This window comes from Dromiciops gliroides, chromosome 3 (assembly GCF_019393635.1).
Source record: "Dromiciops gliroides isolate mDroGli1 chromosome 3, mDroGli1.pri, whole genome shotgun sequence".
In the NCBI taxonomy this organism is placed as follows: Eukaryota; Metazoa; Chordata; class Mammalia; order Microbiotheria; family Microbiotheriidae; genus Dromiciops; species Dromiciops gliroides.
The window spans coordinates 576991098-577006435 of record NC_057863.1 but is presented as its reverse complement, the minus strand read 5'-3'; the positions used below and the strand labels follow the sequence as shown (position 1 = coordinate 577006435).

At 35.4% G+C, this 15338-nt stretch overlaps 1 protein-coding gene across 1 annotated transcript in view; it reads left to right on the top strand.

Annotated features, from left to right (window-relative positions):
* The first annotated feature begins 2303 nt into the window (after nt 1-2303).
* Nucleotides 2304-15338, top strand: part of LOC122750624 (probable small intestine urate exporter) — a 273683-nt gene continuing 260648 nt past the window's right edge. Inside the window, exon 1 of the mRNA XM_043997377.1 lies at nt 2304-2457. The gene's annotated coding sequence lies outside the window, so the exon portion shown is untranslated. The remainder of the gene's footprint in view (nt 2458-15338) is intronic.

Genomic DNA, 15338 nt, shown 5'->3' with positions numbered 1-15338 from the left:
CATGGTCTCTGCTGGTGTCTGGCAAAGAGTAAGAGCTTTAAAAATGCTCCTTACATAACCAAAGCACTGAGAGTTCATGTGATTTGTCCAGGTGTCACAGCCAGTATATGTAAGAGGCAGGGCTTGAACCCAGTTTTTTTATTGTGTTTTGGTTTTGGTTTTTTCTTTTTCCATGCCAGCTGTCTATCCCCTTGGCCACATTGCTTTTCATCAGAATAATAAAAAAAGATCATTCCATGCCTCTCAGCATTTAAAAAAAATCTTTCTATGCCTATTTTCAAGTGTTTCTCACATTCTATTCAGATGACTTTTTTGAAGCTTGCTATTGGCTCATCAGTGTTGACAGGCAAACTTTTAGGGGAACAGTATTTGCTTTTTAAAATCTGACATTTTTCTGTAGGCAGAATAACAAATTTTGAGTTTTCTACAGGAAAAGATTGATAGCTGGCACCATCATTAATTTCTACAGGCATTCTGTTGATGGTGTGCAATTTGCAAAAGGCAGAAAGATTATACATTTGCATTTACATTCTAATAAAAGAAATCTTTATTTGCTCCTTTAATTTTTGAAATTATGCTTAACACTTTAGGGACCTTTAGTTTAATAGATCCAATGGTCTTAATGGTTTCCTCTATGGCCAGTAACCTACATGGATAAGGTGTAAAGAACCTAATACTATGTTCCTCAGGCCAGCCAAACTCCTTTTTAAAACTAAAGGGCTTCCAGTCTATATTCTGGTTTTGTAGGACATATAGTTAATCATCCTTTACCCACCCTGAAAGTGAAACAGATTCTGAAATCAGTGAAACAGTGAAACAGATTCTGAAATCATAAAATAGAAGAGTTGGAAAGGATCTTAGAGACAGTTTTCATTTTACAGATGAGGAAACTTGAGGCTAAGGGGGTAAAATGTGTTCTTAAAGGTCACAATAACTAGTAACTCAAACTCTATTCTTTTCCTTATTCTACTGCTATTTCTAATATTATCTCCCTACCATTCATTCCTCCAAAACATAATTTGAACCACAGGACAAATGTGTAACCACACACATACACACAGATATGTATATGTGTGTGTGTGTGCATGTTACACACATATATAGCTAGAAGATATGCCTTTCATAATTAGCTTGGCTGCTTTAGATAGTTCGGTTGCCACATCATAGTACTCATTTATATTAAGATTTCAGGGCACTAAAACCCCTGGATCTTTTTTTTTTCCCCCAGAAACAAACAAAAACCAAAACTCACTTACTTATGTCTTAGAGCACTTAGGTGGCACAGTGTAAAAAGTGCCAGGCCCAGAGTCAGGAATATTCATGATGCAGAGTTCAAATCTGGCTTCAGACACTTAATAGCTGTGTGATCCTGGGCAAGTCACTTAAACTTGTTTGATGCAGTTTCCTCAACTATAAAATGAACTGGAGAAAGAAATAGCAAAACACTCCATTTTCTTTGCCAAGAAAACCCCAGAAGAGGTCACAAAGAGTCAGATGCTACTGAGAACAACTAAACAACAACTTTATTTTATCAAATGTAAATTAATTTCTAGTACCCAAGAGGAAGACTGTATTTGCCCTTATTAAATTTCATCACTGTCCTAGCCTTTAAAGACCCTTGGGGATCCTGAATACCATTCCATTCCAAAAAGCCTCAAGGTTAAATGTGATCCTATGCAACTTTCCATGGGCTTGACATTTTTCTTTTAGTCTGGAAGTGTATAAGCTCTTTACCCTCCCCGATTCCTAGTATAGAAAATTATCCTGGTTTTTTTTTTTTAATTCACTTTATTTATTGCAGTAGAGACCTCAAACAATGTCTTAGCAAATAACTGAGCAAACTGGTTGACAGAAGCTTCCATATAATTTTATCAGGTGCATATGTCTCTGTATTGTCCATCTTTGCTGAGAAGGAAGGCTCTCAGAGAAAACAGGCAGAATTGAAATAATTAAGTTCTCATTGTTGTCTTTTGGTTCCTTATCTTTTTATTTCCAACCACCTAGCATAGCATAGCTAAGGGAGCTCATTGATTCCCAGGGATTTAGGAATCTTTGCTCCATCACCCTCCTTCTAAGATAGCATGTGATATTCTCTTTAAAAATGCTTAGTGGTTCAACATTATCTGGCCCAAAATTTGTATAGGACTTCATGTAAAATCATTTATTCTCCTCCAAATTTGCCTCACTTCCTGCTGCCACCAAAAGGATGAGAGAAGTGAAAACAATGGGTAGGAGTCGTTTGAGTGGTTTCACACTTACTACAACTGTTTCCATCTGTTTTCTGAACAATCCTCCTCAAAGGGAGCATAGAGACTAGGAAAGAACTGGCAACATTATTCCTGTCAAATGATGGCTGAACATTATCACCAACAGTTTAATGACAGCTGACATAAATTTCTTCCCCTGACCTCAAAGGCTCCCAGCATACTTCTCAAACCATATCAATTGGTTTTCAAGGTAATTTCCAACTTATTTATTTGGGAATAATTCTATTGTAGAAGAAAAAGTTTTCCTCATTTCTGTGTTGCTTGGGATCACAGTGATATCAGCATGTTAACTATTTTCCATGACTAATGAAGCATAAACCAGGTTATCCTGGAAAATCTGGAATTGAGCTAAAGAAAAATAATGCTGTGACTCTTAAAAGATTGATTTGTTGTTATTCCAAATCATAATTCAAATACCATCTGTTTGAAAGGTGAATGTGATTAAATTGTGATTTGTCTCAATAAATAGGTTTATTACTATGAAACATATTGATTTTATTGAACTTTATATATAACTTTATGACCAAAATTTAAAGGCAGAATTAGTTGTAAAGGTCATGTCTCAAGAGTATTTAACCTATGTATTGTGAACTTGCATGAATGCCTTTTAATATTTTCATCACTATATTTCCTTTGCCATCATATGTATTTTATTTTTTGTATTTAAAAATATTTTTTCTGAGAAGGGATCTCTAGGGGTATCTATATATATCTATATCTATATCTATATCTATCTATCTATCTATATGAAAGCATTTAATCCCAGAGAAATTAGTGAACTTGTCTGAGTTAGGATATCTTGTTGGTTGTCTAGTTCAGTCTAGAACCAAGGTATTTTATTTCTCAATTGATTTCCATTATTCTATATTATCTTACCAAAACAAAAAAGTATATTGGGGGAAGGTTAAGAAAAGAGGGCTTAGCCTCTACTTTGGCCTTGTCCAAGTTTTCACCTTACACTGTGATTTGAGTGAAGGATAATCTTTAAACTTTGAATATATGGGGTAAGGAGGATTTTGAACTTACATTAATGTCCTAAAATGACATTCTTGGATCAGCTAAAGTCAATGTTTGCATTGAGAGCAAAGGGAAATCTGGACACAATTCATCACACTTAAGGGGAACTTTGTAAGTACCTCACAGGTGGGAGAAAAGGACTTCCAGGTTCCAGGAGTTGTTAGTTACTCCTTTATATATGTGCTCCACATTTGCACTCACTTTCTCCTATACTATATGTGTTACTTGTGGGAGGGTGTGTCACAAACCTTTCTGTTACTATGTTGAACCAATTGTGCTTACCATAACATATTGATAAATACAGCAACAGAAACAACAACAATAGCTAGTATTTACAAAGTGCTTTAAGCTTCGCAAAGAGCTATACAAGTATTATTTTATTTTATCCTCATAGCAATCTGAGAGGTAAATGTTCAATAGTTTTTACAATATTTATTTTGCACTAAATGCTAGTATATTCTTTATATATTGAAACAATACATCTTCTACCCATAATAGTGCAAAGTATATAAGTTTCTGATCTACTTTAAAAAATAGTTTGATCTTTAACATATAGAAGCAAATAAAGATGGATTTTGTTAAGATGACACATTCATTTAAACTTTATAGTAAAATGTGCCCAAAGGAATTAGTCTAAAATTAATTTCTTTGAGACGACTTTCCCTTTTCCCCACCAGTTTTATGAAAAATCAAATATGAAATATTTTTCCTATGTAATTTATGATTTTCAGTTTGTTAAACATTATTTTTTTTTAGTTCCACAGTGTCTAATTCTTCTTTGTTTAATCTTTTGATCCACTTTTCTATTTTTGAATCAATACAAAATAGTTTTGACGGCTGCTGCTTTATAATGTAGTTTGAGGTCTAGAAGTGCTATTTATCCTTCATCCCTCTTTTTTTTTTCATTTCCCTTTATATTCTAAAAATTTTTTAAAATAAATTTTAATATTATTCTATTAAATTTTGTAGGGTTTTCCTTTGCTAGTTTAATTATTATAGCATAAATACTATAAATTAACCTTGGTAGTATGGTCATTTTAAAATGCATATTTCTGTGGGACAGTTGGGAGCAATGAACAATCCTCAAACTATTTTTTTTTGTGGTGCAAAGGGGGTTAAGTGACTTGCCCAGGGTCACACAGCTAGTAAGTGTCAAGTGTCTGAGGCCGGATTTGAACTCAGGTCCTCCTGAGTCCAGGGCTGGTGCTTTATCCACTTTGCCACCTAGCTGCCCCTGTTCTTTATTTTTAAAGGATCACTTTATAATTGATTCTACATAAATATTTTGTGTTCTTTGGTAGATTGATCCATGTATATTAAAGTTATTTCTAATTGTATTTCCCTTTTATTGTCTTTTGGATTTTGTTTTTATGACATAGAAATATTCTTTATTTAAAAATATTATGTGTTCTACAACTTTGCTGAAGCTATTAATAATATTAATTATCTTTGCTGCTTTTCTAGAATTTTCTAAGTTATATTATCAGCAAATAGAACTGTTTTATCTATTTGTTCAATTTCTTTCTCTTTTCTTACTATTCTTGGGAGCATGTTTCAAAGTATAACAAGTAATAATGGAGGGGAATGGGCATTCTTTATTTACTGTATTTATTCGAAGAGCTTTTGGCATCATCCTTTGAATATATGTTTACTTTAAGCTTTAGTTAGGTACTTTTTTGGGATATTTTAAAAGTCCCTTTAGACTTAAATTTTTAGAGATTTTAGCATGAATGAGTACCATAATTTTTCAAATACATTATTCTTTGCATCTATTGTTTTGATTATCATAGTTTTGGGTGTTTTTGTTTTTAATATGAATAATTATATTTATTATTTTACTAATGTAACATTTCTGAATTCCTGTTATTAATCCAATTTGGTCATAATGTAATATTTCCTGGATTTATTACTTTGTGCTCTATGTTAGGATTGTATTTAATATTTTATTTGCATTTTTATTAAAGATATTGGTCTTGAGTTCTCTGCTTTTTCATTCTCTGGTTTAATTAGTTGTATATTTGTCTCATGAAAGGAGTCTTTCTCAATTTTTGAGAAGAATTTTTGCAGTATTAGCTGTAATTGTTTTTTAAAAGTTTGCTAAAATTCTCCGGTGAATCCATTAGGACCAGTACTTCTCTACTCCCAATAGTTCTGTTACTGCTAGTTCTAAGATGAGGTTATTTAAGATATCTATTTGGTTTTCTGTTATTTTGATTATTTTATCTTTTTGAAGCCATTTTAAAATTTCATTTGTATTTATAGTTTTCATAGTAAATAACTGTGAATAATAGCTTTTGAGATGCATGTATATGTATGTATGTAATATATACATATACTAAACATATTTTTTCTTCTTTTGTTATGATTTCATTGTATTATTTTGTAACTAAAGTTTAAAATTTTTGTCTATTCAAAGAGCCAGCTTTTAGTATTTATTATTTTTATGAGGGTTTTTGTTTACACTTTGTTTTCCTCTTATTTTTAACATCTTAACTTTTGTGCTTGTTTACAATTTGTCTTTGATTTTTAAAGAAATGCACATCTAGGGGCAGCTAGGTGGTGCAGTGCACAGAGCACCAGCTCTGGATTCAGGAGGATCTGAGTTCAAATCCAGCCTCAGACACTTAACACTTATGAGCTGTGTGACCCTGGGCAAGTCACTTAACCCCAATTGCCTCACCAAAAAAAAAATTGCATATCCAGTTCACTAGTCTTCTCTTCTTGTATTTTGTTAGCATATGTTTTTTCCCTTCACATACCAGAAATTTTGCCATGTTTCATCATTCTCATTATTATTCACATAAATGTTTCTTAGATTGATGTTTGATATATCCTTTATTTAGAATTTCATTGTTAAGTTTCCATTTGAGCCAATTAAAGTTAATAGTCCATAAACTTTAATTAAGTGCCTACTAAGTGTCAGACACTGTAGTAAACAGTGGGGCTACAAATAAAAGTAAAGATGATCCTTGCTCTCAAGGTGCTTACAATCTAATAGGAGAATACAATATACAGATAGAAGTTCAAAAAAGAAGGCGCTTGAAGGCAGCAAGAATTGGGATATGATGTTCAGGAAATCAAAAGCAAGAAGAAGAGCTGATGAGAAATTAGGAAACTAGAAATTCTGACCCCTCTATAAAGGTAAGCCTTAGGAAGAAGTATCTTGTGTAACGCAAAGTATCATCTAATTATTGGTGTCCATGTAATGGTTACTCAAGGAAGACTTCATGTTAGGTGGATACTCCAAAGATTTAGAAGATTTATAGATGAGCATGGACAGGATTTTTCTTTGATGAGAAGTTCTATATATTTTACAATCTGAATCATTGTAGCAAGTACTTACATGAATAAGATAATAGGTCCATTGATGTAAGTACTGAATTAATAGTGATAGTTTAATTATTTAGCAATAGGGTTTATTTATTTAGGATTTATATCAAGTTTTAAGTTTAACAAAGCATTTCACATATATTATCTCAATCTGTGACCTTCCTGTGAGACATGTGTGTCCCTATTTTATAGATAGGGAAACCAAGCCTAAGAGAGGTGAATTTAATTTCCCAGAGTTGCACAGTGAGTTTCAATGAGAGTTTAATTTTAAGTCCTTTATATGGCTTCATCTCATAATGACTATTGTCTTTCAGCAGTAAAAAGGTGAGTTATACCTCAGTTATCATTTGAGATAAGGGGATAATAATAGTTGCCCTGAAAACCTTACAATTTTATTTTGAAACATAATGAGATATGTGAATGTATTTTGAAAAAGAATAGGGATGTGATGTATTATAATTTATTATTATTAATAAATCTCTGAGAGAATATCAAAGTCAATATGTTATAATAAATGAAAGAAATTATTCATTATCATCAAATAGTATCTAAGGAAATGTTCATTGTTAACATTTTTAATATTTTAATGAACATATTCTATCCATTAGAAAGTAGATGGCAGAGTTATTAGAATGCTGGAAGACCTGAATTCAAATCTAGACTCAGACACTCATTAGCTGTGTGATTCTGAGCAAGTCATGTAACCTCTATCTACCTACTTCCTATGGTTGTTGTGATAATAAAAAAAGATATTTGTTGTACTTTGCAAATTTTAAATCATTACCTAAATGTTAGCTGCTATTATTATTATATGTAATCTATTCTTTTGGAGGGTATTCTATCATCATAAAATAGTGTCCAAAGGAATACAACTTATATGTAATCATTATTTAAATGACACTAAATTATTTGAGTAGATTATTAAAACTACAATTGGGATGGTATAAGTAGAGAAATGACTCTCTTATTTCAGGACCACAAGAGTAAATGTTTTTAGAAAGGGAACATTTTGGCTGACACTTCTAATGTTAAGTGTACAACTGGCAAATGAATGGTCCTACTACAGATGCTGGTTAGTGAATGGAGTTTTGCCAGCTCATTTTGAAAGGAAACAAATAGCACTCAAAATTGACTTGAATGTTAGTTATGTGGTTCTAAAATAAACTTGTTCTTGTTTGTTTTTTTCCCCAAGTTCCATCAATAACCATGCAGCTGTGTACTGAACAGGCAAAACTGAAGTCAAAAGTTGGCAGGGAAGGAATGGATAATAGAACTAATCAAACAATAATTGAGCTATACTCCAGGATTCTGTCCAGGTTCCATTCCTCTTCTCAGGTCTTTTCTTCACCTCTTCCTTCCCCTCCATTTCCCTTTTGCTTTTCTTCCTTTTCCTTCCCCCTTCCTTTCTTCCTTTCCCTTCAATTCTTTCCCTTTTCTTCCCCCTCTCTCCTCTTTTGCCTTCCCATTTCTCTTTCCTCTCTCCTCCCTTCCCCTCTTCTCTTTATATAAACTCCTCTTTTTATAACATTTGTTTTCATTATTAAATCAAATACTATGGGTTCAGTGATCATATTTTAATGTCTAACCCTATCATAGTCTCCAAGCCTGCATCAGCAACAACTGGTTATTGGACATTTGCAACTAGATCTTTATTTCACTATGTCCCATATAGGACTGATTTTTCTCCCACCATCACATCTCCCCTTTTCCTAACTTCCATCTTTCTGTTAAAGGCTCCCGTTTTTCTAGTCACACAGGTTTGCAACTTCAAAGGCATCCTTAAGTCTTCCCACTCCCTCAAACCATCTCCAAATCTAATCAATTGCCAAGTATATATATTTTTATTATTGTTATTACTATTTATATTTCCACAGTATCTGAAGCATCTGACTCTTCTCCCCTCATGCAGGTATCACACAATCCAAATCCTTTTTTCTTTAACCCATTATCTACACAGCTGCAACCATTTTTCCAATTGTCTGTAGACAAAATTCAGGCTCTTCTATTTGGTATTTAAAGCCCTCTACCATCTAGCTCAATCCTTCTTTTGTAGGATTTTACTCATTTCTCTAGTTCACATGCTCTACATTGCAGATAATCTGGCTTCCTCTCAGGTCACTGTATATGATATACTATCACCTGTCTCCTTGCATTTAGAGAGACTCTCTTTCAGTCCTCAGATGTACTCCTAATTTTCACTCATGGAAATCCTAGTTTCCTTCAGGGCTCAGATTAAGTGCCAAAGCCTACAAGAGGACTGTCCTGCTCCCCTAAGTTTCTAACACCTTTCTAGCTAGAAATTAATTTGTATTTAACTTGTGTATAGACACATGTAGATTAATTTATATATGTGTGTATATATATATATGTATTTACTAATCTGCATTCATATTTTTCTGTATCCAAGAATGAAAACATCTTGAGAATAGGAACCATTTCACTTTTGTTTTTTGTATTTCCAGAATATATACATTTGTTGAAAGTATAGATGGGTAGGGGGCATCCAGGTGGCATAGGGGAGAAAGCACTGGCCCTGGATTCAGGAGGACCTGAGTTCAAATCCGACCTCAGACACTTGACACTTACTGGCTGTGTGACCCTGGGCAAGTCACTTAACGCTCATTGCCCTGAAAAAACAAAAAAGTATAGATAGGTAAATAAAAGAATAGAATAGAAAAGAAAAGGTTATAAAGCACAGTGAATGAAAGGAAAAGAAAGGATAGAAGGAACTTGTCTGGGCAAAGAAAAGTTTGGAAAATAGAGATATGTTTTTGGCTTTTTGAAAATCTGCTGTATTTGAAGCTTGATAATAATAGATTATATTTACATAGTACTTCAATGTTTGTAAAGCATTTTACATTCATTATCTTATTTCAGTTTGGGCTCAAATCAGTAAAATTAAGAGAGGTCTATGGCCATAGTGGCAGAGGCAATATTTTTGCCAGAGGCAATATTTTTGTCAGTGGCAATAAGTGAACTCATTTTACCAACTCTAAATGAAACATTCTATCCATTATTCCATTTTGCTTTTCTTATTCTATGCTCTCTCTAATAATTTATCATCCTCTAATGGATCACTTGGAAGTATGAATTAATTGGCAACGACTTCAAGTGCCCCCCACTTTAATGTAGATTCTGAATATATGGAGCAGAAGGAAGAAATAGTTATCCAAACTGCATCACTGAGAACCATGGAAGACAGGGGACATGAATGGTTTGTGATCTTCATTGTTAAAAATGTTAATATGGGTGGAGCCAAGATGGCAGAGGAGAGACTGTGAGTCATACAAACTCCAGATAAACAGGTCCACTCACTCCCAAATAATGTGGTTAAAAAAAAAATACAGAGCAGCCTAATGCACATAAGAACAGAGTGAGACTATTTTTCAGCAAAAGAGGGGAATTGCGATGACCTACTGATCAGGCTGAACAGCTCAGTGTGCAGTCTGGACCCAGACAGGAACAGACAGTGCTTCCAACACCCATCAGAATCTTCAGCGCCAGCAGCTTCTGAGGCTCGGATCACTGGCTGGTGAGGGGGTTCAGTGATAGGCTGGGGTGAAGTGGAGGCAGTCTCTACTGGGGTTGGGGTGAAGCACCCTGGTTCAGAACCAGTCGGCTGAATCAAGTGGTGGTGGCCCAGTGGGGGAGGGGCAAAGGCATGCCAAGATTCTGACCATAGAGAAATATGGTTCAATCAGACTTCTGTTTCTAGGCCAAAGAGAAAGCATCTGTGGTTAATAATTGGCCAGGCAGATTGAAAAGAAGCACAATCACCCCCTAGGCCACACTGTAGTTTGATCAGTGTGTCCTGGAAGCAGGAGATAAAAACCAAGAAATAGCTGGCCAAGTTGAGTAAGCAGAGAAAGCAGAAGACCATAGAAAACTTCTTTGGGGGAAAGGTGGACCACAATACATGCTCAGAAGAAGAAGATAATAATAGGGTCAAAACTCCAATATCCAAAGCTTACAAGAAAAATATGAATTGGTCTCAGGTCATGGAAGTTCTCAAAAGGGACTTTGAAGAGAAAGTAGGAGAGATAGGAGAGTTGGAGGAAAGAATGGAAAAAGAAATGAGATCAATGAAGGAAAGTCATGAGAAAAAAGTCATCAGTTTGAAAAGCCAAATGGGAAAAGAAATAGAAAAGCTCTCTCAAGAAAAGAATTGCCTAAGAACTAGGATTGAAGAAATGGAAGCTAGTGACCTTTTGAGAAATCAAGACACGGTAAAGCAAACCCAATGGAATAAAAAAAAAATAGAGGGCAATATGAAATATCTCCTTGGAAAAACAGCTGACATGGAAAACAAATCCAGTAGAGCTAATTTGAAAATCATTGGACTACCTGAAAACCATGACCAAATAAGAGCTTAGAAACCATCCTACAAGAGATTGTCAGAGAAAATTCCCCTAATATTCAGGAAGCAGAAGGCAAAATAGAAATTGAAAGAATCAGCCAATCACCTCCTGAAAGAGATCCCAAAAGGAAAACCTTCAGGAATATCATAGCCAAATTCCGGAGCTCCCATGTCAAGGAGAAAGTATTGCAAGCAGCTAGAAAAAAGGAATGCAAATACTGTGCAGCTCCAATAAGGCTAAAACAGGATCTATCAGAATCTACATTAAAGGACCAAAGGGCACGGAATATGATATTCCAGAGGGCAAAGGAACTGGGACTGCAGCCAAGAATCATGTACCCAGCAAAACTGACTATAATCTTTCAGAAGAAAAAGTGGGACTTCAATGAAAAAGAGGACTTTCAGGCATTTGTGATGAAAAGACCTGAACTGAATAGAAAATTTGACTTTCATATGCCAGACCCTGGAGAAGCATAAAAAGGTAAACAGGAAAAAAAACTTCATGCGGGATATTAAAACATGAAATTGTTTACATTCCTACATGGGAAGATAGTACTTCTAACTCATAAGAACTTTCTCAGTGAGGAATTCACATAAGACACAGGTATGAACTGAATATGAAGGGATGATATCTGTAAAGCATTTATGTTTTGTTCCTTCTGAGGCAAACAGGGTGGGGTGTCTTGTGTCTGGGACTGGATTTGGGCTTTGGGCCTCCTAGGTCCAGGGCTGGTACTTTGTCCACTGTTCCACCCAGCTAATCCATGATGACATCTTTAAAATAGGGTTAATGTGTAGGAGGAATAGACTGGGAGAAGAGGAAGGGGAGAGATACTCTGCAGAGAGGTAGTACACATTAAGGAAACAAGAAAAAAGCTTATAGAGGGGAAGGGAAGAGGGGGGAGGAGTGAGGGTGTGAGTGAACCTCAATATCATCATAATTGGCTCAAAGAGGGAATAACATACATAGTCAAGTAGGTATAGTAATATATTTTTGCCCTGAGGGAGGGGAGGGAGATAAGGGTGGGGGGAAAGAAGAGGGGAAGGATTGAAGGGCAGATTTGGGGAGAGAGCAGTAAAAAGCAAAACACTTTCAAGTAAGGTGAAGATTTTCTGCATTACTGCACAACTGTGACATATTGAATTGTTTGATCTCATAGGGAGGGTTGAGGAGGGAGGGAGGAAGAAAAATTTAGAACACAGATTTAGCTCAAAGACCTTAATCTCATCAGAGTGGGCTCAAGGATGGAATAACATTCATCCCCAATTGGTAGGAATAATCTACTTAACATTATAGGAAAGTAGAAGGGGAAGAGGATATGGAGGGCAGGGTGAAAAAAGGGAGTGCAGAGTGGGGGAGGAGACAGAAACAAAACACTTTTGAGGAGGAATAGGTTATAAGAAGATAGAAAATAGAGTAAATATCATTGGAAGGGGATAGGATGGAGGGAAATAGCTATGATGATTAACATATGGTACCTACTTTGTTGGGCTAATATGAAGAAAATTCTTTGTAAAATTTAAAATACTATATAGAGGTTATGATGAACAGGATACTATCAGAAAAACCTGGAAAGACCTACATGAACTGAGCCAGAGTGAAATGTACTGTATACAAAATAACAGCAATAATCTAAGATTATCTGCTGGGAAGCATGTGGTTATTTCTGCAAGGCAATTATCCAATATAACCCTGAAGGACTTATGAAAATTGCAATCCATCTACAGAGAAAGAACTGATCATATCTGAAAACAGAAGGAAACAAATTTTAATTTTTTTTTGTTTTTCACAATTCCTTAATCTGAAGTTTTATTTTTTGACTGTTTTCTCTTACAACCCAGCTCATGAGGGGATGTTTTCCATGACTACTCATATACAACTTATTTTGAATTGCTTGAGTTCTTGTGGGTGGGGGGTGGGAAAGGAGAGAGGAAGAGAAGTTGGAACATTGATGTCAAAATTTGTTTTTACATATATCTTGGAATATAAAATTCTATTCAGAAGATAAAAACATGTTAATATGTTGATGAATATAAGTATACATGGAGCCATTGATATTTTTCCATATTTTGTACTATAATATCTATGAGCAGAAATGAATTCAAGCTGTTTTGTCTTAGTCTCAAATTTGCTTTTCCTCTTTTTTGTCTGTATGATTATTAATAATAGGTTAAAATGGGCTAAAATTGGCTATCATGAATGAGGTAGTCCTCACATTTCTCCATCAAGACTACCCAAGGTGAATGATTCTTTAAATCTAAATCTATGATGTTATGAGCCTTTTGTGGTTACAGAATTAGGATCTCTTAACACTTTTGATCAGTAAGATACCATGGTTGCACTCAACTTTGACATGTGGGCCTGCTTCAGAGACAACAAACTTCCCTTCATGTTAAATTTATTCCTCTCCCACTCCTTTTATCTACTACCTCTAATTAAAACTTGGATTTCTGCAGATGAGATAGACTGCATCATCACCCTTTCCAATACTAGCTGCTCCTTCATTTCATTCTCCTTAGCTCAATGGTCCAAGTGAGGAAGTTGGAATACAGCTTACTCCACATTTCCACTCCCATGGACTTAATTACCATTTCTATATTGATGATTCTCAAATGTAACATTTTTCTTCCAATCTCCCTGCTGATCTTCAATCTCACACATCTAGATGACTTTTGGACATCTTGAACTAGAGTACAGGGGCAGCTAGGTGGCACAGTGGCTAGAGCACTGGCCCTGGATTCAGGAGGACCTGAGTTCAAATATGGCCTCAGACATTTAACATTTACTAGCTGTGTGACCCTGGGCAAGTCACTTAACCCCAATTTCCTCAGCAAAAAAAAAGAAAAGAAAAGAACTGGAGTACATATCTTAAACTCAATATGTCCAAAACAGAACTTATTCTCTTTCTCCCTAAATCCTTTCCCTCTCCCCTTACCCTATTACTATAGAAGGCAACACCATCCTCCTAGTCCCCCAGGTTCCCAACCTAAGGGTTATACTGGATTATTCACTGTCTCTCATCCCTATATAGAATCTGTTGCCACAGTCTGCTGATTTCGCTTTTGCAACATCTCTTGACTTTACCCCCTTCTCCCTTTTGAGATTACCACTACTCTAGTGCCACCCTTCATCATCTCATGTGGGTATTATTTTGATAGTTTTGCTGGTGAGTCTGCCTGCCTTGAGTCTCTCTCTACTCCAATTCATACTCCATTTAGCCACTAAGCTGATTTTTCTGAAGCATAGGTCTGATCATGTCACACCCCCTTTGCTCCCAACTCAATAAACTCCACTGGCTTCCTATTCCCTCCAATATCAAATATAAAATTCACTGTCAGTCAAACCCCTTAAGAAATCCTCCTACCTTTCCAGTCTTATTACACTTCACTCCCTGAAACCTATTCTTCTATCCAATGACATTGCCCTTTTGGCTTTTCTAAGAACAAGACACTCAGTCTCTCTATTCTTGGCATTCCCTCTGTCTATCCCCCATGTTTGGAACACTTTCCGTCTTCTGCTCAGACTACTGACTTCTTTGGCTTCTTTTTAATTCCTAACTAACATGCTATCTTCTCCAGGAAGCCTTCCCCAACCCTCTTAATTCCAGTGACTGCCCTTTGTTCAATATTTCCTATTTATTCTGTATATAGCTTCCTTTACATATATTTATTTGCATCTTTTCTTCCCCATTATGTTGTAAGCTCTTTGAGATCACAGACGATCTTTTGCCTCTTTTCATATCTCCAGCACTTAACACAGGACCTAGCACATAGTAGGCACTTAATAAATGTTTGATGATTATTGATATCACCCAAGATCCTTGTCATCTATAGACTAACAGAGATTGCCAACAGGACCAATCTTATGACATTATTGTTGAAGAATTTTTTGAACTGTCTCCAGTTAGGGGTGGGGAGGGGATGATCTCTGATTTAAGTAGACCATAAACTTAATCAGAAGATTAGATGCAAGGCCACATGATACACTGGAAAGAATACTGGCCATGGAGTCAGAGAACTAAGTATCAAACTCTGGTGGTTACCACCTCTGTGATTATGTGCAAGTCTAAGTTCCCTGTGCTGTGAGTGTGAATGAGTGTGTGTGTGTGTGTTTGAGAGAGAGAGAACAAAAGAGAAACAGATAATAATAGAGACAGATAATAATAAACAATTATACAATGCTTTCAGAATTACAGTGTTTTACAAATATTATCTCACTGTTTTCTTTACAACCACCCTGGGCCTTAAATGCTATTATTATTTCCATTTTACAGTCTGGGCTCCTTAAGGGTAACTTTTCCTTGATATCTGGTGGCAATGACCTGATCCCAAATCACTATTATAAACTCCTTCATTTCTATAAACAA